We start from the raw sequence: 25,676 nt of genomic DNA, 5'->3' as shown, positions 1-25,676 counted from the left end.
GTAATCTAATGTCAGTACAAATACAGCTGCTCTGTGACGGCCTCAGAGGTTGTCTAAGAGAATCTTGGGAGCAACAACACCATGAAATCCAAAGAACACACCAGACAGGTCAGGGATCAAATTATTGAAAAATGTAAAGCAGGCTTAGGCTACAAAAAGATTTCCAAAGCCTTGAACATCCCACGGGGCACTGTTCAAGCGATCATTCAGAAATGGAAGGAGTATGGCACAACTGTAAACCTACCAAGATAAGGCCATCCACCTAAACTCACAGGATGAACAAGGAGAGCGCTGATCAGAAATGCAGTCAAGAGGCCCATGGTGACTCTGGATGAGCTGCAGAGATCTACAGCTTAGGTGGGAGACTCTGTCCATAGGACAACTATTAGTCATGCACTGTACAAAGTTGGCCTTTATGGAAGAGTGGCAAGAAGAAAGGCATTGTTAACAGAAAGCATAAGAAGTCCCGTTTGCAGTTTGCCACAAGCCATGTGTGGTGCCACAGCAACCATGTGGAAGAAAATGGAACTTTTTGGCCAAAATGAAAACCGCTATGTGTGGCGGAAAACTAACACTGCACATCACTCTGAACACACCATCCCCACTGTCAAATATGGTGGTGGCAGCATCATGCTCGAGGGGTGCATCTCTTCAGCAGGGACAGGGAAGCTGGTCAGAGTTGATGGGAAGATGGATGGAGCCAAATACAGGGCAAACTTGGAAGAAAACCTCTTGGAGACTGCAAAAGACTTGAGACTGGGGCAGAGGTTCACCTTCCAGCAGGACAATGACCCTAAACATAAAGCCAGGGCAACAATGGAATGGTTTAAAACAAAACATATCTATGTGTTAGAATGGCCCAGTCAAAGTCCAGATCTAAATCCAATCGAGAATCTGTGGCAAGATCTGAAAGCTGCTGGCCATCTAATCTGACTGAGCTGGAGCTGTTTTGCAAAGAAGAATGGGCAAGGATTTCAGTCTCTAGATGTGCAAAGCTGGTAGAGACATACCCTAAAAGACTGGCAGCTGTAATTGCAGCAAAAGGTGGTTCTACAAAGTATTGACTCAGGGGGCTGAATAATTACGTACACCCCACTTTGCAGTTATTTATTTGTAAAAAATGTTTGGAATCATGTATGATTTTCGATCCACTTCTCACATGTACACCACTTTGTATTGGTCACGTGGAATTCCAATAAAATTGATGCATGTTTGTGGCAGTAATGTGACAAAATGGGGAAAACTTCAAGGGGGCCGAATACTTTTGCAACCCACTGTATGACATGTATATGTTTAATTTCACTTTTATTTTTCAGTTCAAGTTTGGTTTACGGTGCCCATACATGTATAGATTGCCACCCAATGTGGCAAACAGATCAATCCCTCTTTGATCTAAATCTCATTAGAGATAGATCGAATCCCCCCAAACGTTGCCCGCTGATTTTCAATAGATTTTATGCAATATATTGAAAATATATATATCATGGAATATATTGAAAATCCATCAAACCTCAGCCTTGCACAGTTCAATACAGTGCAACGCTAAAAACCATGAATTTACTGCAGCTCCCTCCGCATCAAATTGACTAAAAATTTCCATCCAGTCCCATCGTTGTTTTGATAATTATTTTTTTTTACAAAGAAAATCAATGAATGTATGGCCTGCATAAACATGTAGCTAAATAACTTTAACTATGAATTGAACTTCATCCCAATCAGTAGCTGATACCTCCTTTCCCACAAGAAAACTTTACCTTTTCTCAAATAGATCCAGTGGCATAGCAATAGGGGGTGCAGAGGTTGGGACCCCATCGAGGCCCTTAGGCCAGAGGGGCCCTGTAGGACCCACCCTCAGCCATAGTATTTGCTCATTATTGGTCCTGTACTGATAATATTCACTTCTATAGATACTTTGAATAGTAGTAATCATTAACAAACTGTTCCCCATCCACTTCGTGCACCTTTCGAGAGGAAAGAATAAAAAAAATAATAATAATAATAAAAAACAAAGGAAAATGTATTAAAAAATAAATAAATATTTGTACAAAAAAAATAAACATTGGGGGAGCAATCAGAACCCACCAACAGAGCTCTCTGAGAAAAGGAAGGGGGGGGGGGGGATCACTGTGTACTGAGTTGTATGGCCCTGCAGCGAGGCCTTAAAGCTGCAGTGGCCCATTTTGTAAAAAATGGCCTGGTTTTTATGGGGGTTTAAGCCCATGGTCCTCAAGTGGTAAAATAGAAGATGAAAAATTATGTACAAGGACAAAACTTAGGACAAAAACGTTAATGGAATAAGGGCCTTTATCTGCAATTCAGGGGATAGAGTATTCTATATTTTATGTACCATATTATTACTCTCTAAATTATTATTATTAATGTAATCTAAAAGCAGAAGTAAGCGATGTGTCCCTGGTTGGCCGCCTTATCTGATGTCAGAAGGTTCTGTCCCTTGGCTGTGGCTGAAAAGAAGGAACTGCACACTTTGTAACCCTGCCTCCCCAGAAGGTGCCAACCTGTAGCTGAGAACACCTGCACTCTAAAACACACAGTCACACACCACAAACACAGAACCCACCCACACTGTGACTAAAGATCACCAACTCAATACGCAAACACTCCTACAAATATGCTCCTACATTCTGAAACTTCGCCCAGACTATATTGGTCAGATGCTAGATCTGTCTTAAGATAGCCACACACGATACAATGAAATCATCCAATGTTTCATCTGTACAGAACGATTGAAAATTTTCACATTTTTATTTTCGATAAAAGAAGATCGGGAGTGGTGGATTTTTTTGTTCAATTTTTGTGAAAGCAGGGCAAACCTGTTCATGGGGGAAGTGAAACCTAGGGAGGGGGCCCCATGGTCTGTAGTTACGCCTCTGAATAAATGTATGCAAATCTACACACATTTACTTAAAGGAATACTATCGATGTATGCATTTATTTTTAAATGCTGTATGTTGTAGCACACATTAGGACAAGTACTAGGAGCAATTTGATTCCTCACACAGCTGTTCCTCTCAGCTGTAAAATCCTCCGTCAGTTTTGGCATCAGTGTTGGATACAAAATGTATCTAATACTGAGCTCCCAGAGGGCTAGACCATGTGTCTGCACAGGGGAGTTGCTATCAACTCCTCAGTTTATAGTTTAGTTATCACCTTGCTGAAAGAATCTTATTGATATGGTGGTAAGGGGTTAAAGATTCTAGCAATGTGTGTTTTTTTATCTTTGCTTCTCTTGACTGATAAAGATACTAATAATGCTAATTGTAGACAGTGGTCTGCCCCTCTCAGCAGCTTGTAAAGTGGATGCAACCTGGAGTGAATCACCTCAAGCAGGTAGCCAGTCTGAGTGTAAACACATACTAGTGTTATAGCTTGTTATATTCCAGCAATATTACAGCTCATTTAGTTACCTGTTACCACCTCAGATCAGCCTATTTCTCCTCATGTCTGCTGCATGCTGTGAGTGACACAGTGAAATATATTTGTGAGCTGTGTGACAGAGTAACCAAGCAGCTCAGGGTGACCCAAACTACTATGAGCTGTGTGAGAAATGAATTTTTAAGCAAGGATAGCGACAGAGAGACCTGGGTGAATAAATAAAGTGCCCCTAGCACTACTGGTAATGTGTACACTAATATAGAGTATTAAAAAAAAAGTCGTTTCAATTGATAGTATTCCTTTAAAAAAACACAGACTGAAGAAATTTACAACTCTGTTTTTAATGGAATACAGCCACTTCCAACCACACCCCTCCTTTGCAAAAATAAAAAAGTTCCCTCTGCTTACTAGTAAAACAGCATAAATCTGTCTGCTATTTTCTCTGTCCAACATCTATGACTTCATATCTTATGTATGCTGCGCACTCCTCCAGGGCCGGCGCTGCCATATGGACAGCCTGGGCAATTGCTCCAGGGCACCAAGCTGGCTGCTAGGCTCCTCCCAAATCACCCTTCAACTTAACTGTTCTCCCAGGACCCCTGCAATGTCTTCAGCAGAGTAGCGACTCACCTGTCCCGGCAGGCGCGCTTCTCTGCCAGTCCATGGAACCGTACTTCCCGCCTTCATCCATCACTGGCTGCATCTTCTCTGTGACCCGCTGCATATTAATACCTGGCAAATCACAGGCAAGGTGCAGGCAGTGGAGAATAAACACGGGGAGCACACTTCCATGGACTTACAGAGGAGTGTGCCCGCCAGGAAAGGTGAGTCGCGCACAACTTAGCCTGGAAGTTAAAAAAGCGGCAGATGTGGTCTCTCTGTGGAGAAGATGGAGGACTGGGGGCTGAAGTAGCAGCATTCCCCAGTTAAGTAGTAACGCTCACCCCACCCCCACCCTTCCAATAGCACACTCCATTATGAACATCCCTTATGGGGAGATTTCCATGTGCCCAGGTTGCCTTTAAGGTAATCGGAGGTGAGAGACATATGGAGGCTGGCATATTTATTTCCTTTTAAACAATGCAGATTGCTGGGCTCTCCTGCTGATCCACTGCCTCTAATACTTTCAGACTTCTTGTTCCTGAGTGGGGTCAGGAAAATCTCCCCACCAGCTTTTACAGTGGTTGCCTAATGGTAACCCTGGTTTGTGAGTATTAATATTTACTCTATCTAGTAACCATTTACCAGTACATATTACACTATTGGGGCTCTTGGTGTTCCCTGTTTTTATCTTTCTGCCTCTGAACAGGTAATTTATGTCTCTAGTAGTGTCTGAGATAACTGTTTACCTTAGAGGGGGGGGGGGGGGGGATGCAGGGACTACTCTAGAGTAAAGAAGAGTACACATGTGCTGTCACCTGCAGAGATCAGGATTCCATCACTTGGGTTATAGTTTGAGGATTAGTGCTATATAGATGCTTTGCCTACAGGCTAGTGATGTGTACTATTGCTTCAGCGTGAGGAAGAGTGATGATGCTCGGCACACGGCAGGGCAGGAGGGTTTAGATGAAGAAAAATGCCCTCGGTTTTCGCTTGGTCAGCACTCAGTACAGACACTAAATTCTCGGCCGAGGCAGCATTTAGGTTAGCACTGCTTCATTAGATCTCATTCAAAATTGAAATTCATCTTAAAAGAAAGGTTTAAAGTGCAATCGCTCATATGAAAAGCAAAAATAGTGTAATCTAGCCCCAAAATGATTGACTTTCTATGAATGGACAACTCCAGCAGAGTCCCTGACTTAATAATCTTTTCTCCTAAACTTTCCCAAAGGAGATGTTCTCTCTGCTTGTACACAGCTTTTTCCACTGTACATGAGCGGCTCGTGGCTACTGTGCAGGCGCGGGCCGTCAGTGCGCCTGTATACAGGGCCGGTCCTGGACTTTCTGCTGCCTGAGGCAAAGATCGTAAAGGCGCCCCCCCCCCCCCCCCAATATTTCTACAAAACATGAGCGGCGGCAGCCGGCGGCAGCCAGCCAGCCTTATCATCATTATCGACACGTCGGCGGCGCTCGCTGCTCAGTGACTGACCGTGACAATCAGCCGCAGCCAGGGCAGCAGAGCGGGCGGCAGCCGCCGCCATCAAATCAGCAGGCTTAGGCACTAGGCAGCGTCACCAGCATGCAGCCTTGGAGGAGACAGGAGAGGCCGCAGAGCTCAGAGTCATCGGACTCGGAGGCCGGCGGCAACAGTGCAGTTTCTAGGCTAAAATGCACCCAGGGCGAGGGTGTAAAAATTGCGCCCCCCCCCCCCCGGTATAGGTAACCAGCTATAGGTCCCCCCAGAGTATAGGTGGCCAGGCATGGGTGAGCCAGTAAAGTTGCCCCCAGTATAGGTTAGCCAGGTAGTTGCCTCCAGTATAGGTAGCCAGTATAGTTGCCCCCAGTATGTTAGATAGGCAGGCACCCCCCCCCCCCCGGTATAAGTTAGATAAGTAGGTGCCCCCAGTACAGGTTAGCTAGGTAGGTGCCTCCAATATAGGTAGCCAGTATAGTTGCCCCCAGCATAGGTTAGATAGGTAGGTACCCCCAGTATAGGTTAGTTAGGTAGGTGCCCCCAGTATAGGTAGCCAGTATAGTTGCCACCTGTATAGGCTAGCTAGGTAGGTAGGTGCCCCCAATACAGGTTAGATAAGTGCCCCCAGTATAGGTTAGATAGGTAGCTTCCCCCCAGTATAGGTTAGATTAGGTCGCTGCCCTTCAGTATAGGTTAGATTAGGTAGGTGCCCCCAGTACAGGTTAGATTAGGTAGGTGCCCCCAGTATAGATTAGATAGGTAGCTGCCCCCAGCATAGGTTAGACAGGTAGCTGCCCCCCAGCATAGGTTAGACAGGTAGCTGCCCCCCAGCATAGGTTAGATAGGTAGCTGCCCCCCAGCATAGGTTAGATAGGTAGCTGCCCCCCAGTACAGGTTAGATTAGGTAGGTGCCCCCCAGTATAGGATAGATAGGTAGCTGCCCCCAGTACAGGTTAGATTAGGTAGGTGCCCCCCAGTATAGGATAGATAGGTAGCTGCCCCCAGTATAGGTTAGATAGGTAGCTGCCCCCCAGTATAGGTTAGATAGGTAGCTGCCCCCCAGTACAGGTTAGATTAGGTAGGTGCCCCCCAGTATAGGATAGATAGGTAGCTGCCCCCAGTACAGGTTAGATTAGGTAGGTGCCCCCCAGTATAGGATAGATAGGTAGCTGCCCCCAGTATAGGTTAGATAGGTAGGTGCCCCCCAGTGTAGGTTAGATAGGTAGGTGCCCCCCAGTGTAGGTTAGATAGGTAGCTGCCCCCCAGTATAGGATAGATAGGTAGCTGCCCCCCAGTATAGGTTAGATAGGTAGCTGCCCCCCAGTATAGGTTAGATAGGTAGCTGCCCCCCAGTATAGGTTAGATAGGTAGCTGCCCCCCAGTATAGGTTAGATAGGTAGCTGCCCCCCAGTATAGGTTAGATTAGGTAGGTGCCCCCCAGTATAGGATAGATAGGTAGCTGCCCCTAGTACAGGTTAGATTAGGTAGGTGCCCCCCAGTATAGGATAGATAGGTAGCTGCCCCCAAAACAGGTTAGATTAGGTAGGTGCCCCCCAGTATAGGATAGATAGGTAGCTGCCCCCCAGTATAGGTTAGATAGGTAGCTGCCCCCCAGTATAGGATAGATAGGTAGCTGGCCCCCAGTATAGGTTAGATTAGGTAGGTGCCCCCCAGTATAGGATAGATAGGTAGCTGGCCCCCAGTACAGGTTAGATTAGGTAGGTGCCCCCCAGTATAGGATAGATAGGTAGCTGCCCCCCCAGTATAGGTTAGATTAGGTAGGTGCCCCCCAGTATAGGATAGATAGGTAGCTGCCCCAGTACAGGTTAGATTAGATAGGTGCCCCCCAGTATAGGATAGATAGGTAGCTGCCCCCAAAACAGGTTAGATTAGGTAGGTGCCCCCCAGTATAGGATAGATAGGTAGCTTGCCCAGGTAGGTGCCCCCTCATAATGGCGGAGGGGGGAGCCGGAGCCGCGGTGAGGGCAGCCCGACCTCTCCCTCCCTCTCCCCGGGCCGCCCTCCATGCTCCCCCCTCGGACTTTAGGCAGCAGAGTTAGCGCGCAGGGAAGCGCTGCTGTACACAGTCACAGCCTGTTACTCACCTCCCTGGATCCGATCGCCGCTCCCGCCCTGCTGGTCTCCTCTCTGCCTAGCCGGCTGATACACACGCGGCTGCTTCCTGTGTAAACAGGAAGCAGCCGCGTGTGTAATGTATCAGCGGCTACATTGCAGAGAGGAGACCAGCAGGGCGGGAGCGGCGATCGGATCCAGGGAGGTGAGTAACAGGCTGTGACTGTGTACAGCAGCGCTTCCCTGTGCGCTAACTCTGCTGCCTAAAGTTCGAGGGGGGAGCATGGAGGGCGGCCCGGGGAGAGGGAGGGAGAGGTCGGGCTGCCCTCACCGCGGCTCTGGCTCCCCCCCCCCCCCCGCTCAGTCACAGCCATTCATCTGGTGCCGCCCCTCCACTTCCTGCCGCCTGAGGAACCCGCCTCACCCCGCCTCATGGGCGGGCCGGCCCTGCCTGTATAGTGCAGCCATTCTCATTCATGAACGAGAGTGGCCGCAAACTTTCAGAGGGTCCTGGCAGCAGCGGTGGTCTGCAGGAGGATGTGGGAATCCTCTAGGGGGTCCTCTGGAGTAAGTTCTGTATCTAACCTTTTTTGTTTCTGAACACACAGGTTTATTTCAAAGAGGTAGAGCCTCTAGGTTAGATTTTATCTGCTGTTCATGTCTCCTATGAGGAACTTTCCCCTCATTTCTTGTGCAGCAGACATAACAGTAAGTCAAATCCGATCCAAAGAGAAAGAAAATCTTTCATGAAAGATGTTTTCTCACACTTTGGCAATTCACCTCATTTTACTTTTTTTCTTTTGGCAAAAGATTCAATTCACTTCTCTGTATTGTAGAGCTTTGTTACTGGATTCTCACAGGTGGCATCTTTATTTCTAGTGACAGATAGTACCTTCGTTTTAACCACTATGAAACAATGGCCTCAATTCACTAAGGCTATCTCCTGTCTTTAATAACGTTTCCAGAGTTATCACCATGGTGATAAGGCATGTAGTATCCAGGAAACATTTTACCTCAGGCAAACCTCAAGTTAACTCTTCTGTCTTTAAGTTAACTCTTCAATCCTTAAAATTACTCCAGAATTCTAAATTTAAAGACAGGCTGATAATTAGCTGCGTGTGAAAATAACTACAGAGGAGGTAACTTAAGGAATGGAGAGATAAGATAACTCTCTCAGGGCCATATGCAATTCACTTTTTCACCTGAGTTTTCTCCCAGGTGATATTTTTAAACTTGTCAATAAATTTCCTTTTAAGCCAGCAGAAAGCAAGAAAATACTCAAAATAATTTTAGTAGTACTATTTCACCATCTTCTTGGTACTTTTTTTGTTGAAAAGTGCTGAAAAGTTATTTTCAATTGTAGATGAAAAATTATCTCCTGGGAGAAAAGTCAGGTTAAAAAGTTAATTGCATATGGCCCTCAATGTGTGGTGGCAAGTTTTCTCTTGCCTTATTATCTCCAGCATGATCTTAGTGAATTGAGGCCAATATATATTTATCAAATTGTTACTTATTTGTGACTTCTCACCAAAATGACCTGTCAAACAGGCCAATGTTTGCATTGCATACAGTATAGCAGCTACAAACACACAAATAATGTAAATCTCATCACAGAACATTTCATGTAATTCTGGTATTGTCATTAAAAAAATAAAAAAAATCACCAAGTCTTCATGTGAGCCATAAGGATTAACCACTTTCGGATTTCCCAGACGCATAACTACGCCCCTATTGACTTAATGAGCGGATCAGGGGCGTTGATAAACGCCCCTGCCGCTATTGTGCTGTGCGGACACGATCGCGCGCGTGCACGCGCGTGCTCCCGCGCGCTCCCGCGCGCTCCCGCATTCCCGCCCGCGGGTGCGCGCCCCCGTGCGTGCACATGCGCGTGCACCAGCTTCATTTATCTCTGGGTGGGATTGATGAATGGGAGTAATTACTCCCATCACCAATCAGATGCCTGTAACCATGAATGAGCACTGCTATAAGCCAATAGCAGTGCTCATTCATTTGTGAGGTTTACAAACAATGTTGCCAGCACTTAAGAAGATACAGTTACCTTGTAATCACTCCTGAGAGGATTACAAGGTAACTGGATCTTCTTTACTTGTATTCTGACTGCCACCTAGAGGATTTTATAAATATACCAGGACTTATAAATAAATATACCAGGACTATATACCCCTGATCAACCCTGATTAACCCTGATCAACCCTGATCTAATCCTAGCCTCCCTTGCTTTTTTTTATGGTTGGAAATATAGAAATAGTGTATCTTTTCATTTTTTTCTCTTTTTTCTTTTTAAAATGCATAGAGAATAACATTATTACTAAAATAAAATATCACCCTTGAAAAGCCTAATTTGTGGCGAAAAAAACAAGCTATAGATCATTCACATGTGATGAGTAGCAATAAAGTTATCAGTGAATGAATGGGAGGAGCGCTGAAATGTAAAAGTTGTTTTGGTTTTAAGGGAAGAAAACCTGTGATCCTGAAGTGGTTAAAATACCTATGTTATAAAAACAGAATAATAAAAGAAAATCTCTCAAAGTAGCTGCAAAATATACGGTAAGTAAGAAAATCACAAGGTCAGGCAAAGCCCATGCTATGCTAAAACCATGTACTGCTTTATGAAGTCTACATGCCTGTCCAATGGGCATCATCATAATAACTTCCACATAACTAGATTGCTTTCACTTCACAAGACTTTAAAGCCTCACTCTTGGCCCAGAGCAGAAATAGTTTTTGGCATGTCAGCTGCTGTGTAATATGACTCAGTAGTAGTATTGCTTTTAGTTGACCTTAAGTATATGTACAAGATTTTTTTAGCGTTTCATTCAATCAGTTATTCAGTTTAGCACTATAGAAATAACACTTTTTTTTTAAATGTATAAATTATTACAATATACACTATATCACAAATATTATAACTAACGTTTTCATTTTGGTGCCACCTAACCTGGTAATATTTGATGAGCAGAGAACATCACTTTACTTAATTACACACCAGTAGTTAGTTTGGTTGAAAAAAAGGACAATCGTCCATCAAGTTCAACCAGGACTGTTGAAGTAAATAAGAGCACAGGTCTCAACTTAGGGGTTAATTTACAAAAATGTATCTTATAAACTATCTCATCTTATCTGTTTTCATTATATCTATAATAAACCTTTTAAGCACCCATGAAGCAAAATATGCTTAAAATAAAAATAAAGCAATAACAGAAACACGTTAATGTTTAGCTAATATGGAACAACTTATTCTGAGTGCACAAGGATGCACACCAGGTGCCTCAGGCTAAGAACATAAAAAACCCTTTCTTGGTACAGCCAGGTACTTCGTTTTTTCATCATCTTTGGTTATTCTATTGTTTGGTACCTTTATTGATTATTGCAAAAATCTAGCCACACCCCCTTCAGCACCTCCCTTTCCCTAATAATTTATTTAATGTCCTAACTAGAGGCGATGTGCCTGGATATATGTATGTTTATTGATTATTGTTCTGCTTGATCCGTGCTTCCTGTTATTGATCTTGGCCTGCCCTAACCTCATCTTCTGATTGATGTCTGCCTTGACCACTTCTATATGTATCAGCCAGGCTTTCCTTACTGCCATAAATCTTGACCTCTGTCTGTTAACCGATACCATTTGGCCTGCCGCCTACCCTGAATTTGGCTTGTTTAACCTCCCTAGCGTTCAATTTTCCCAGGATTTCTGTGCAAAAAGTGATAACATTTATTTTTAAAACTTTTTTTTTCCTGTAACTTGCCAAAATGTGTCAAGCAAGGGTCTAGTATACAGTGCAGGAGAGTATTGATGTGTATGCACGTTTATACTGTTCTGTTTTTATGGACGGATAGATCTGTCAGTACCGCTAGGGAGGTTAACCAACTTTGCTTACTTCAGTCTGGCCCACCTGTCCTCTGCCATAGACTTTTTGATCTCTTTGTCTCTCGTGAAGTAATCCTAGGGGCCATGAGCTGGTCCCTCTAGGGGTAGCAGCACATTAACTCTTGCAGGATGCTGATGACCAGTGGCTGCTTATTTTCTGATAGTTGGGAGGGCCCATGCCTACCAGCAGTTCCAGGATCAGAAGGGTTCTATCACCATAAAAGTCATTAAGCAATTTGATGATCAGTGGGACTTTTGTGGGATCAAAAAAGATGGACTAACCTTCATTCCAAATAAGCATAAGAGTTTTGTTTTTATTTTTATAGGTACTAACCTCTGCATAACATCCCACAAGACTTGATATTTTGCAGATGCTCCTTTCAGTCATCACAATTTCACCCTTATCAAAGTCATCGAGATTGTAATGATTGACCATTTTTCCAGATTCTAACACATCACTCTCAAAAACAAATGGTCCATTTTCTTCCTAATACACGTAGCTCACCTTTTTACTGGTGCCTTTGTAAGGAAACAATGTTATTTATGTCAGGGGTTTTAATCTTGTGGCTGATTAGTATTAATTTAGTGCTGACACATTTTCCACAGCACTTCATAGGGAACATTAAATAATAATTCACATAACACACTGTACCTTAGAGGAACTCACATTCTAATCAGAGATGGCCCGAACGGTTCCCGACGAACTTCGGTGGTTCGCGTTCACGGAGAACCGCAAACCTTTCCGGGAGTTCGATTCGTCCCCACAGTGCATCATTAGGGTCAACTTTGACCCTCTACACCGCAGTCAGCAGGCACATTGTAGCCAATCAGGCTACACTCCCTCCTGGAGGCCACCCCCCTTATAAAAGGCAGGCAGTGTCAGGCATTGGACTCACTCGTGTGCCTGCAGTAGTTAAAGAAGGGAGAGCTGCTGTGCAGAGACCTATAGGGAAAGCTTAGTTAGGCTCTTGTAGGCTTCTCAGCTTGCTCCTTGCCGATTCTTATTGCTAAAAAGCACCCCTCAACAGCTCTTTTGAGAGCTAATCTTGTTCTTGTGATCTTTTTGTGTGTGTGTGTGTGTGTGTGTGTGTGTGTCCCACAGACACTTGTGTTACATAGACAGCCTTGTTAATTCCTACTGTGTGTGCTACTGCCAGGCCCAGCACATTCAGTGACTACCTGTGTGTGTCACAGGTGCACATTGTAATACCCATCACTGCATATACCTACCTGTTGTTCACTTCAGTGCACCCAACTACCTACGTGAGCGCACGCAGTGTCACTGTGCCTGTCTGGTACCTGTCTGTGTGTGACAGGTGCACATTTGTAATACCCATCACTGCATATACCTACCTGTTGTGTTCAGTGCACCCACCTACCTACGTGAGTGCACACAGTTTAATATACCACTCCGTGCATACCTGTTCGGGTCCATCTGACCACGGATGCCTGGTCTGCAAAGCACACTCAGGCCTGCCCAAAGACTAATTCAGTCCCCACATACAGCATCTCTGCCTGCCCCAAGACTAAGTTGCTCCCCACACAGCATCTCTGCCCGCAGGCCGGTTGACTGCCTTCTCCGCCATCACCAACAGGGTCCAGGACTCCAGGTGGATTCCTGAATTTTTAAGGCCGCTTCTAGTGCGTGTACATGCCTGCCTAATTTTTCTGGCTGCACTCCAGCTGCAACAACAAAACAAAAGGCATGTACATGTGCCAATTCCCCCCTTCGTGATCATTACCTTGCCGCGATGAAGGGGCTTGCGTAACACAGTGAAGCAATGACCGACGGCTATATGAGTGTGTCGGGGGGTTGCTTCATTGTGGACAGACCAAATTTGATCAGCTGGACAGTCACTGTTCTATCATTCAGCTACCTCAGCCCGGCGACCATATGGGCTGGAAAGTCGCCATCACCTGCACTCTCGTCATGGTGCGCACCAGTCCAGCACAGCCATCACTACACAAACAGCTATTTGCAGTCACTGCATCTTTGACTGCACATTGTATTATACCTGGCAGTCAGTGCATACCTTTCACTTGAATGGATGGCAGACTTGCCATCCATAACAGATTATCATTAAAGGATTTAAAGTTGATTCATCTCATATACAGCAGGGCCTCGAAAGTCCTCCCATATTGTTATTTTTGGTCACTACCTTGAGACGTGCATGCCATGCCTGCTGCCTTCCTTGGATGTGTGGTAACCGTTCCTGCTCCTTTGCCCACAGCGTGCCTGGTGCCTTCCTTGGATGTGTGGTGGTAGCCGATCCTGCTCCTTTGCCCACAGCGTGCCTGCTGCCTTCCTTGGATGTGTGGTGGTGGTAGCCGTCTCTTAGGCTCTCACTCCGGACCGTAATCGAACCAGAATTCCCCGGCCATTACCCGTGGTCACCATGGTACTGACAAAGTACCATCGAAAGTTTCACACAGTTGAATGAATGGCAGACTTACCCTCCATAACACATTCTTGGCAAATGCTTTTGATTTGGTTCGTCTTGCGCTGGGTCAAGAGTCCATCTGACCACAGATGACTGATCTGCAAAGCACAGTTAGGGCAGGTACATTACTTATACAGCAAATGGGTCCTTACGTGGATGTGTGGTGGTGGTAGCCGGTTCTCAGGCTCCCACTCTGGACCGGAATCGAACCCTGATTCCCCGGTCATTACCCGTGGTCACAATGGCAGACTTGTCCTCCATAATAGATTCTTGTGGAAGGTACTGAACAGCAAGCAGAAAATGTAATTTAAAAAAAATAGATGTAAGCTTTAACAATGGTAGAGAAAGAACCATTGAAAGTTGATAAGGCAGTCAGACATTACCTGATATCACTGAGGGAGAGCAATATCGCCATGGTGCGCACCAGTCCAGCATGGCCGTCACAACACAAACAGCTGTTTGCGGTGCGTTACACAGTAAGTTTGGTGTGACAGTGTGAAGCAGTACCCTAATTACACTTCCTGATTGATGTATACACATGCAAGATGTTTTAAAGCACTTTAGGCCTGCAATTTAGCATTCAATGTGATTTCCGGCCTTAAAACGCTGCTTTGCGTCAAATCCAGATTTTTTTCCCCGGGACTTTTAGTGTCTATCCCACTCATCCATGCAAAAACTCAGATGTTAGACCCCTTGAAACATCTTTTCGATCACTTTTCTGGCCAGCATAAGTGTTTCTAGTTTTCAAAGTTTGCCTCCCCATTGAAGTCTATTGCGGTTCGCAAAAGTTTGTGCGAACCGAACTTTTGCGGAAGTTCGCGAACCTAAAAGCGGAGGTTCGGCCCATCTCTAATTCTAATGTCTCAGCCACATTCTGGAGTCATTTGTTTGAAGAAACCAAACTAGCTTACCAGTTTGTTTTTGAGTTGTGTGGAAAAAAAATCAGATCACTGAGTGAAAGCCTACACACAGATATAGAGGACACACAGATGCAGATTGCATGCAGAAAGTAACCTGGCTGTGACTATGGGGTAATGCTTCTTATGTGTTGATAGAAGCCTTCTGTCATCTCACTTTGCATCCAGTATCCTTTTCATGTAGCTAATTAAAAATATTTGCCTTACCCAAACCTATATTTATCTTCTGTCATCTGCTTTAAGTTCAACACCCAGTTAGCGGGCGGCCCCCAACCTGCGGCTACTAATAGCAAGCGCTCTTTGTAGGTGAAGGAGGTTAAGGTTAGGCGCACACCAGGAGGGTGTTTAAAGTTAGGCAACAAGGGGGTTAGGCACCATGGGGGGGTTAGGGTTAGGCACCACAGGGGGGTAAGGGTTAAGCACCACCGGGGGTAGAGGGTTAGGCATCAGGGGGGGTTAAGGTTAGTTGCCTACCAGGGGAGGGTTAAGTGTAGGGAGAGGTTAGTTTATAGTGAAATATCAGCAAATACAGAATCTTCTAAAAAAATTAGCATATTGTGATAAACTTCATTATTTTTTGTAATGTACTGATAAACATTAGACTTTCATATATTTTAGATTCAAATGCACACAACTGAAGTAGTTCAAGCCTTTTATTGTTTTAATATTGATGATTTTGGCATACAGCTCATGAAAACCCAAAATTCCTATCTCAAAAAATTAGCATATTTCATCCGACCAATAAAAGAAAAGTGTTTTTAAAACAAAAAAAGTCAACCTTTAAATAATTATGTTCAGTTATGCACTCAATACTTGGTCGGGAATTCTTTTGCAGAAATGACTGCTTCAATGCGGCGTGGCATGGAGGCAATCAGCCTGTGGCACTGCTCAGGTGTTATGGAGGCCCAGGATGCTTCGATAGCGGCCTTAAGCTCATCCAGAGTGTTGGGTCTTGCGTGTCTCAACTTTCTCTTCACAATATCCCACAGATTCTCTATGGGGTTCAGGTCAGGAAAGTTGGCAGGCCGATTGAGCACAGTAATACCATGGTCAGTAAACCATTTACCAGTGGTTTTGGCACTGTGAGCAGGTGCCAGGTCGTGCTGAAAAATAAAATCTTCATCTCCATAAAGCTTTTCAGCAGATGGAAGCATGAACCCACTTTTGAACCAGAAACAGCGGCAGAAGCGCCTGACCTGGGCTACAGAGAAGCAGCACTGGACTGTTGCTCAGTGGTCCAAAGTACTTTTTTCGGATGAAAGCAACTTTTACATGTCATTCGGAAATCAAGGTGCCAGACTCTGGAGGAAGACTGGGGAGAGGGAAATGCCAAAATGCCTGAAGTCCAGTGTCAAGTACCCACAGTCAGTGATGGTCTGAGGTGCCATGTCAGCTGTGGTGTTGGTCCACTGTGTTTTATCAAGGGCAGGGTCAATGCAGCTAGCTATCAGGAGATTTTGGAGCACTTCATGCTTCCATCTGCTGAAAAGCTTTATGGAGTTGAAGATTTCATTTTTCAACACGATCTGGCACCTGCTCACAGTGCCAAAACCACTGGTAAATGGTTTACTGACCATGGTATTACTGTGCTCAATAAGCCTGCCAACTCTCCTGACCTGAACCCCATAGAGAGTCTGTGGGATATTGTGAAGAGAAAGTTGAGAGACGCAAGACCCAACACTCTGGATGAGCTTAAGGCCGCTATCGAAGCATCCTGGGCCTCCATAACACCTGAGCAGTGCCACAGGCTGATTGCCTCCATGCCACGCCGCATTGAAGCAGTCATTTCTGCAAAAGGATTCCCGACCAAGTATTGAGGGCATAACTGACCATAATTATTTGAAGGTTGACTTTTTTTTTGTTTTAAAAACACTTTTCTTTTATTGGTTGGATGAAATATGCTAATTTTTGAGATAGGAATTTTGGGTTTTCATGAGCTGTATGCCAAAATCATCAATATTAAAACAATAAAAGGCTTGAACTACTTCAGTTGTGTGTATTTGAATCTAAAATATATGAAAGTCTAATGTTTATCAGTACATTACAAAAAATAATGAACTTTATCACAATATGCTAATTTTTTGAGAAGATCCTGTATTACCAGTATTTCACTATATGATTTAAGCATTAGAATATCAATTAATTTACTGATATACTACTACCACTATTTCCTGCAACCGTTAAACCAATTTTTTTCCGGTTATTTTTTTCCGGTGACCAAATCAGCTTGCAACATTTTTGAATGTACGCACCCAATTCTTTCTGCTCAAGCTCATTATATCCTCAGATCACAAGAAATGCCCAATCTGTGCAACACAATGCCAGCAACTTGGGTGCCAATACCAAATCATCCTACTTGAAAATTATGTTATAAAATGATCCTAAATGAAGAAGCAAAGTAAAAGTTAGTTCAAACATGAGTCTTGGTTAGACCACAAATGACCACAGAGGAATTTTCCCTGTTCAGCATGCTAATACATAGTTGAAATCAAAAGGCTCAAATTGGGACACAAGGTCTTTGAAGCTCAGATTTTGTTACATGCTGCTCATGCCCCTGTGGGTGATGTTATATAGGGAAGAGAATTAGATCTGTCAAAACATGCTTTGTGGAAAACATGAGGTCAGTACATACTGGGGTTGGAGTGGGCAGTAAATTCATAGGTACCATTATCATTTTAATACAAATTTTTAAATACATTTTATTGTAGGTAAATGCAGATCTTTTCTGGAAACTCAAGGAACAAGCTCCAGTTACATTAATTTTATACTTCTGTTGCTTTGATCTAAGTAAACAAGAAATTAGTTAATATTTCCCAAGTGCATGACCAGACAATGGCCTCAATTCACTAAGATCATGCTGGAGATAATAAGGCAAGAGAAAACTTACCACCACACAGTGAGAGAGTTATATTACTTCTTCATTTTGAAGAAAATCTGTAAAAAAAAAAAAAAAAAACTCCCCTAGGGGGTACTCACCTCGGGTGGGAGAAGCCTCCGGATCCTATTGAGGCTTCCCCCGTCCTCCTCGGTCCCACGGTGGTGGCGAAAATCCTCCCGGAGCGGTGGCGAAGTAAATATTTACCTTTTGGCTCCAGCGCAGGCGCAGTATCCGCTTCTTCCCACGGAGATAGGCGGAAATAGCCGACCTCCGTCGGGCCGCTCTACTGCGCAGACGCAAGTCTCCTGCGCAGTAGATCGGACCAGACAGAGATTGGCTATTTCCGCCTATCTCCGTCAGAAGAGCCGAAACAGCGCCCCCGCTGGAGCCTGGAAAGGTAAATATTGATCAGGCTGTCGGATCTGCCGGGCCGGCTTTGAAGGGCTGCAGCGAGACCCTCGTGGGACAGAGGAGGACGGGGGAAGCCTCATTAGGATCCGGAGGCTTCCCCCTCCCAAGGTGAGTACCCCCCAGGGGACGTTTTTCTTGTTACAGTGTCTCTTTAAGATACCTCCTCTGTAGTTAAGTTACTTCCTCTGTAGTTAATTTCACACGCAGTTAATTAGCAGCCTGTCTTTAACTTAAGAATTCTGGAGTTATTTTAAGGATTGAAGAGTTAACTTAACCTCCCTGGTGGTAAGCCCGAGCTGAGCTCGGGCTAAGCCGCCGTGGAGGATTTCTCAGGCCCTGGTGGGCCGATTTGTACAAATTTTTTTGTTACACGTGCTAGCTGCGTGTACTTTATGATCGCCGCTGCTCCGTGCCGATTCGCCGCTACCCGCCACGCCGCCCTCCCAGACCCTTTGCGCAGCCTGGCCTATTAGCGCCAGGCAGCGCTAAGGGGTGGATCGGGACTCCCCCGTGTGCAATGACGTGGATGACGTCAATAACGGGATTTCCTGTTTGCTCTGATCACCGGAGGCGATCGGAAGGGGAGGGGGGATGCCGCTGCACAGCAGCTATCATGTAGCTAGCGCTATCAATTTGATTTGATTCATTGATTTGAGTCAATCTGACATGTCCGATTCATGATTCGATTCAATTCGATTCAAATTGAATCGAATCATGAATCGGTCATGTCAGATTGAATCAAATCAAGTCAATGAATCAAATCAAATTGAATCGAATCTGACAAAGAATCATATGGTGTAGATGGGACTGATTCATTCTCCCAGCAGCTTATGACTCTTTTTCACAAACTAGTCTCTGCACGGCCTCTGGTTGCCTAGCAACAATGTAAATACATATTCAGCAGCTCAGCGGAGCTCAGCCGTTAGGGCTATAACAGCTATTCCTGCTAGAAGTGGGTTATACCACTGAAAACTACTTAGGCAGGAGTTATATTTGTGAAAAGAAAGTAAAAAAAAACACCACCCCTAACAAATGGATTAGCCTCCCAGCCGTCATCCGTCACTATTTACATTATATGTTGTATTAATGAAACCATTCCTTTTTTAAAAAAAAAACTTTTTACACTATTTTAGAAGGATGTTTAATAGTTTATGCATAAACCACTTTTTTTTTTTTTCCTAATTCGCGAAAGAACTCTTTAAAGACAGGAGGTAAGCTTAGTGAATTGAGGCCATTGAATTCATCATCCACATTCTTATATTAGCCTAAAAAGGGTTGGGCTGTTGTAATGTACCTGGGGTGAAGGAGACCAGTAAGCTGAAAAGAGCCACCTTTGTAGCTTGTTACTTGGTGACCCTGAAGCAGGAACAGGGACCCCTGGTGGACAAGGGGCAGGAGCGCTTGAGAAACTGGTGGTGTGACGACCAGGCCAGGCGGGTGACCAAAGTGGAACAGCAGCGTTCCCACAGACTAAGCCGGCACTGCAAAGATTCGGCAACCAGGTAGACAGAGTCCAGGAACTTAACGGGTTTTCAGGCATGCAAGGAGTCAGTAACAGATCAGATACTCGGACAGATACAGGTTTGGCAACAAAGTGGGTACTCAGACAGGGAAGGGTTGGCAACAAGTCGGGTAGTCGGACATAGCAAGGGTCGGCGACAGAACAGGAAGTCAGATTGACCAAAGTCAGGATCTAGGAGATCATATGGGTAAACTCTAAGTCACTAAAGTCACGACACAGGAGACACACACGCACACACACACACACACACACACACACACACACACACACACACACACACACACACACACACACACACACACACACACACACACACACACACACACACACACACACACACACACACACACACACACACACACACACACACACACACACACACACACACACACACACTGGCTGCAATACAACAGCACTGGAGAGTGGTACTCTCCAAATTACATGCTAGGATGCTACCTGCGCACGTGCTCAAGAAATATGTACAAAAAAGGCCCCACACAGGCATGTGCGCAATGCTTACACCAAAACCTTACAGCCCCGGCGCTTACACTGCTCAACCACGTGCAGGGCCGGTTTAAGCAACAATGGGGCCCCAGGGCAAAATAAACCTGGGGGGCCCCCAACAGATACCCCGGAATAAAAATCGGCATTAAGGGACCTTTTTTGCAGCTGGTATAGTCAGGGTGTGAAGCCCCAATCGGTCGTAGCTCCTCATTCTGGCTACCCCAGCCTGCATGGGGGACAAGGGGTTCAAAAGTTTCAGGAGGGGGGACGCCACATAATTTAAAAAAAAAGAAAATTCCCACACACTAAACATAAAAAAAAATTGGGAAAATAGGAAAAAATGCCAGGGATCTTTATACAGCCATATTGCTGCTGTATAGCGATCCCTGGCCAAAGCGCTGCGGCTGCGTATAGACCCCTGGAAACCCAGTCAGGAAATGTATTGCTCTTTCTTTTGATGCATGTAAAATTACACTACTGTTAGGTTTGCTACTAAAAGTGACATTTACCGCATTTAAAAGTATACTTTTTCCTTCAAAACTTTAAAATCGATTTTCTCAAAAACTATAAGGTCTTTTTGAAAAAATGTTTTTTCCTCTTGTAGCCACTGGGGGCCCCTACAAGCTCTGGGGCCCTTGGGCAATTGCCCCCTTTGCCTCTATGGTAGCGCCGGCCCTGACCACGTGTGCACAAAACACCAGATCCCCATTTATAGGAGCCCATGATGCCTAGCCAAGACAGGTAACTGACCATAATAGCTGTGCACCCTTACCACCCCTTGTTAGCATGTGAATTAACAGACAGAGCTCCATTGTGCTCCTTTGATGGCATTTTGTCCACAAGTACGCAGGACACCAGATCACAAACACTGCTTAGCTACAGAGTTACAAGGAACAAGCTGTAAGACTTTATTATCTCATTTATGAAAAATGTCAGGGATATATGAAGGTGCCCATTAATGGCACAATATTCAGCCAATTATCACGCAAGTTATTAGATAAATGCAAGTGGAAATAAAATGTGGTAACATCGATCTGTACTTCCTATCCATCACAACTGATGATTTAAAAAAAAACAAAACATTTTTCTGATCGACTAAAGTATGTGGAATGGTCACCAACAGAATTGTTCACAGTCAATTTGGGACATCCACGAGGTTTATTTTCTGCCAATCCGATCGCATTTTTCTGATGCCTTGTGTGAATTTTTTTAGCTAAAAATTATACCGCTACTTTTAATAAAATTTGTTTTGTTTAAAAAAAAAAATTGTACAACTAGTGGGCACTGAGATAAAGAATAGATGTGCATGTGCAGTTCACAAACACTGTAACTGCGCTTGCTCAGAATGCTCCAGGCCATGGGAGCGCAATCAGGGGGTGTACAAAGCCAGGACAACGCATGCGCAGTGGCCAGCAATCCGCCTGGATCATGGACTCCACTGGGGAGGATGGGACGGGATTGGGAGGATGGGGATCAAGTAGATGGACTACAGGGGGCTGGAGGTAGCCCAAGGTATAACTACTTATCGATTCTTTATCTCAGGCTTTTCATTAAATCCTCATCTACACGGTATAATTTTCCATCAGATCGGATCTATTAGATAATTTCCTACCGGTCTAATCGGATTGCGTTAGATTTTGCAATAGATTTTGGGAACTTATCAAAGCAAAATCCATTGCAAATTTGATCTGAAACAATTTGGATGTCGACACACGATGCAATTTCTTATCAGATCACAGGAACAAGTAAGAAAAAAAAAAACATACTACCTGATCCGAGGGGCTAGCCAGTTTAGGTAGAGCCCATTACTGCTGTTCTCATCTGCACCTATCTCCAGTTTTTCATTAATTTTGTATTAAAAGAAACAAACAAACCCAGGGTTACAACCCTGCAGATGCTGTTCTGTGCTCTCCCTTGAGAGTGCAGGGAGGAAGAGAAGGCGTGGGGGGATGCGTTGAAGGGACAGGGAGAGCCAGTAAGATGCTCTAAGAGGTAAGCAAGGGGCGTAACGCAGGAGTGCCTCTCCTGCTAAGGCACCCCTTCCCTTTAAGCTCAACACACACCATACAATCTTGGTTGTTCAAACTTAACACTTTCATGTAGTATATGGCCCCATTCACACTAGAGCGTTTTGCCGCGATTTTGGCAAAACGCTCAAACGCTAGCGCTTTTTAAAAGCGCTAGCGTAATGAAACCCTATGGGCCCGTTCTTACTTGGGCGATTTGCGCTAATCGCCAAATATTTAACACTATAAGGGCCCATTCACACTTGAGCGTTTTGCCAGCGATTTCAAAGCGCTAGGGTAATAAAAGTCTATGGGCCCGTTCTCATTTGGGTGATTTGCGCTAATCGCCGCAAATCGCCCAAAAACGCTAAACGCAAACACGTAGTCTGCACCATTTTCAGGCGATTTCCAGGTGATTGCATTTCAGTGCTATAGAAGCGTAAAACGCGATCGCGCCAAAATCGACAGTGTTCATTGATTTTTCCACGTGAAATCACAGAAAAAACACTCCTGTAAAACACCGGCAAAAATTGCTGGCGTTTTGAAAACGCAGGTGTGAATAGAGCCTCAGCGTTTATCCAATCAATCATTCAAGGTATTTGCAATCTGTTGGCCCTTATACTACATAGATTTGGTAAATCTGTACAACCAAGATTGTATGGTGCGTGTTGAGCCTTAGATTGCTGACAAGCTGGCTGTTGGTCCTTTAGATGGGAACATGCCTCTGTGTCCCCTCTGTGCACATTTAATCTGGCTCGGGTACAATTTAAGGGCTCTTTCACACTAAAACGTTGCGTTTGATGCAACGTTAGGGTCGCATTACGTGCCCCTAATGCAACGCATGTTAGTTTTGAAGTTGGACGTTATATTGAACTGCGTTATGAGTCTCTTGATGCGTACTTTTCATCGCATACTGATAGAATGAAAATGGTGCATGCGTCACATTTAAAAAAAAATCTAAAACATTACTGAGCATGTGCAAACAGTCCAACGTAGCTAATAATGCAGACAACGCACAGCATGCAGCACTTTCTAAATATTGCTACATGTTACACACAAGGCAATGTGAGCACTGTGAATGTCACACATACTTTGTGCTGCTGTGTGTCAGTCTGCGTTATTACTTTCTATAACGTGCGACTTTAACGTCACATTGTGAAAGCAGCCTAAAACCATCCCTAACCAACCACCCCATCAATCATTAGAATTACCATAACCCTATACTTTTACCTAACTTTTACCAATAAACCCAGCCTAACCTGCTTGAGCCCTCACAGTGATCCAAACTTGTGCTTGATTAGTAAAATGCAGTATCTGAGTTTGTTTTTAAATTGATTAGATCCTGTCCTCCATGGACTAGACTTAATTTCTATAGCTTGTTTCTAGGTCATATTCACAATTCTCTTCTTTAGCAAGGGTGGATAGTTTTTAATCCAGCTCTTCCCGTGCAAAAATGTGGCCTCTTTCTTTACTTGGCATTATTACATCTCAGAACAACTAGAAAAATGTCTCACAAACTCATAGCACATTGTTTCCAAATGGTGTATTATGTGTTGATGTGGATCTGTTTACTTCCTGAATTCTTTGTTACTTTACAGCTATATTGAATTGTTCATAATGCCCTGGTATTTTCATTCAGTACATCTGTTCATGGCTAATGTTTCTTCACTAGATTTCAGATTGTTATAAAATAATACATATGAATTTCCTGTTAGGATGTATCAAGATGATAGCACTCATGGACACTTTTATAGTAGTATCTAGAGCAATATAAAGTATTCAAACTAATGATTAGTATACCATACCAAGATTTGAGTTTGACCTCCAGGCGTAGCAATAAATGTAATGCCGTGTATTTAGCATCAGTTGTAGCAGAAGGAAGTAAATGCTAAGGTGGCCACTAACCATGCAATTTTCTGAACGACCGTTTATGATCGAGTATTCATATGAATGCTCAGAAATTATCATTTGGGACCACTGATGAACAAAAATCTCCTAACCAAGCCAATCAAAATCAAATCGGAAAATTAGGAGATTTTGGTCAATTAGTGGTCCCAAACTATCCTTTTCCATTCGTTCATACCAGGGGCGGACATACGGCCGTGCCGCCGCACGAGGGCCCCTGAAGTTCCGTTTTCTTCAGGGGCCCATTAAGTATTTTTTTTTTTTTATATATTTTTTTTTTTTTATTATTTTATTCCCGGGGGGCCCCCCGACTCCTATCCTCCCTCCCTCCCTCACCTCGGGGGGCCCCCTCCCGATATGCGCGGCGGGAGAGCGAGCGAGCGGCAAATGCAGGAAGGGCTCTCCAGGCATCCGCTAGAGGCCCAGCCGCTTGGTCTCCAATATGTCTCCAGTTGGAGACATATTGGAGACTCAGCGGCTGGGCCTCTAGCGGATGCCTGGAGAGCCCTGAAGACTTCCTGCATTTGCCGCTCGCTCTCCCGCCGCGCATATCGGGAGGGGGCCCCCCCGAGGTGAGGAAGGAAGGGAGGGAGGGAGGATAGGAGTCGGGCCCCCCACCCGGATAGCCACCCACCCGGCTACCTAACCACCTACCCACCCGGCTACCTACCTACCCACCCACCAGGCTTCCTACCTACCCACCCGACTACCTAACCACCCACCAGGCTTCCTACCTACCTACCCACCCGGCTACCTACCCACCCACCAGGCTTCCTACCTAACCACCCACCCAACTACCTAACCACCCACCCGGCTACCTACCCACCCGGCTACCTACCCACCCACCAGGCTTCCTACCTAACCACCCACCCAACTACCTAACCACCCACCCGGCTACCTACCCACCCGGCTACCTACCCACCCGGCTACCTACCTACCTACCCGGCTACCTACCTAACCACCCACCTGGCTACCTACCTAACCACCCACCCGGCTACCTACCTAACCACCCACCCGGCTACCTACCGGGCTAGTTACCAACCCACCCACCAGGCTACCTACCCACCCACCCGGCTACCCGGCTACCTACCTAACCACCCACCCGGCTACCTACCTAACCACCCACCTGGCTACCTACCTAACCACCCACCCGGCTACCTACCGGGCTAGTTACCAACCCACCCACCAGGCTACCTACCCACCCACCAGGCTACCTACCTACCCACCCACCAGGCTACCTACCCACCCACCAGGCTTCCTACCTACCCACCCGGCTACCTACCTACCCACCAGGCTACCTACCCACCCACCAGGCTACCTACCTACCCACCCACCAGGCTACCTACCCACCCACCAGGCTTCCTACCTACCCACCCGGCTACCTACCTAACCACCCACCCGGCTACCTACCTACCCACCCACCCGGCTACCCACCCACCAGGCTTCCTACCTAACCACCCACCCGGCTACCTACCTAACCACCCACCCGGCTACCTACCGGGCTAGTTACCAACCCACCCACCAGGCTACCTACCCACCCACCCGGCTACCCACGCACCCACCAGGCTACCTACCTACCCACCCACCGGGCTACCTACCTACCTACCGGGCTAGTTACCCACCCACCCACCAGGCTACCTACCCACCCGGCTACCTACCCACC

The sequence above is a fragment of the Hyperolius riggenbachi genome, chromosome 2, assembly GCF_040937935.1.
Source record: "Hyperolius riggenbachi isolate aHypRig1 chromosome 2, aHypRig1.pri, whole genome shotgun sequence".
Classification (NCBI taxonomy): domain Eukaryota; kingdom Metazoa; phylum Chordata; class Amphibia; order Anura; family Hyperoliidae; genus Hyperolius; species Hyperolius riggenbachi.
This window is presented reverse-complemented; position numbering follows the sequence as displayed.